This window comes from Morus notabilis, unplaced genomic scaffold (genome assembly GCF_000414095.1).
Source record: "Morus notabilis unplaced genomic scaffold, ASM41409v2 Scaffold1115, whole genome shotgun sequence".
Taxonomy (NCBI): domain Eukaryota; kingdom Viridiplantae; phylum Streptophyta; class Magnoliopsida; order Rosales; family Moraceae; genus Morus; species Morus notabilis.
The window spans coordinates 15,584-17,395 of NW_010360458.1; positions in this window are offsets into that span (position 1 = coordinate 15,584).

The window sequence follows — 1,812 nt, forward strand, 5'->3', positions numbered from 1 at the left end:
TTTGAATTAGCCACCGCTCCACTGTTGTCACAGTAGAGCTTAATTGGCTTATCCATATCTGGAACAACTTCCAGATCAGTTAAGAACTTCCTGAGCCATGTAGCTTCTTTTGCAGCTTCACAAGCTGCAACATATTCAGCTTCCATGGTAGAGTCAGCAACACACTTTTGCTTTATACTTCTCCATACCACGGCTCCTCCATTAAGAGTGAACATAGATCTAGATGTCGACCGTCGACTATCTTTATCCGATTGGAAATTAGAATCTGTGTATCCGGTGAGAGACAGATCTTCTCTGGAATATACCAACATATAGTTTCTCGTTCTCCTAAGATACTTGAGAATACACTTTACTGCAACCCAATGATCTAATCTTGGGTTGGACTGGTAGCGACTGACCACTCCCGCTACATAGCAGATATCTGGTCTTGTACACACATGGCATACATAAGGCTTCCCACGGTCGAAGCATAGGGATACCGTCTCATATCTTCTTCCTGTTGTGGGGTCTTTGGACATTGCTCCTTAGAAAGATGAATACCATGCCTAGAAGGCAAATTCTCTTTCTTGGAGTTTTGCATCGAGTACTTAGACAACACTTTGTCTATATAAGATGCCTGTGACAACGCCACGAGCTTTTTCTTGCGATCTCGAATAATCTTAATCCCAAGAACATAGCTTGCCTCTCCCAAATCTTTCATTTGGAATTGGTTGGCTAACCACTCCTTTACATCTATCATCAATCCCACATCATTCTCAATGAGTAGGATGTCATCGACGTAAAGAACTAAGAAGACCACTTTCTCTTCTTTATTGTACTTGTAGACACATCATTCATCAATGTTTTGATCAAATCCATAAGACTTTATAGCCTCATCAAACCTGATGTTCCATGATCTAGAAGCCTGCTTCAATCCAAAAATGGACCTCTGCAGCTTGCAGACTTTCTGCTCTTGGCATTCCTCTATGTAACCCTCTGGCTGATCCATATAAATGGTTTCCTCAAGATAGCCATTCAAAAAAGCTGTCTTGACATCCACCTGCCATATCTCATAGTCAAAATATGCTACAATGGCCAGGAGTATCCAGATAGATTTAAGCATGGCTACTGGTGAGAAGGTTTCCTCATAGTCAACTCCCTCCTTTTGGGTATACCCCTTAGCCACTAGCCTTGCTTTATAAGTCTCTACTTTTCCATCCGCTCCTCTCTTTCTCTTGAAGATCCACTTGCATCCAATGGGTTTTACCCCTTCGGGTAGATCTACAAGTTGCCAGACTAAGTTAGAGTGCATAGACTCCATCTCGAGTTTCATAGCTGCTTGTCATTCTTTCTTATTAGAATCATCCATCGCATCCTTAAAGGTCAATGGATCCTCCTTACCGTCATCAGCAGTGACGATTTGGGCTTCCCCGGTACACCGGTCGGGTAACATGCTTACCCTCCCACTACGACGAGGTGCCTTAGGAGTCTGATCAGGAACTATGGTCTTTTCTCTGAGTGGTCTGACAACTCTTGTTGGCTGTGGTCCGATCTCATTAGAAAGTAACTCTTCCAATACTATTTTACTTCTGGGCTTAAAATCTATCATATAGTCATGCTCCAGAAAAGTGGCATTTGTCGATACAAACACCTTTTGATTTTCAGGACTATAAAAGAAACCTCCCTTCGTCCCATCAGGATATCCTACAAACATACACACTTTTGACTTGGGTTCCAACTTCCTAGTCTTTCCTTTAAGCACATGTGCTGGACACCCCTATATGCGCACGTGTCTCAAACTAGGTTTTCGACCGCACCACAACTCTAAGGGTG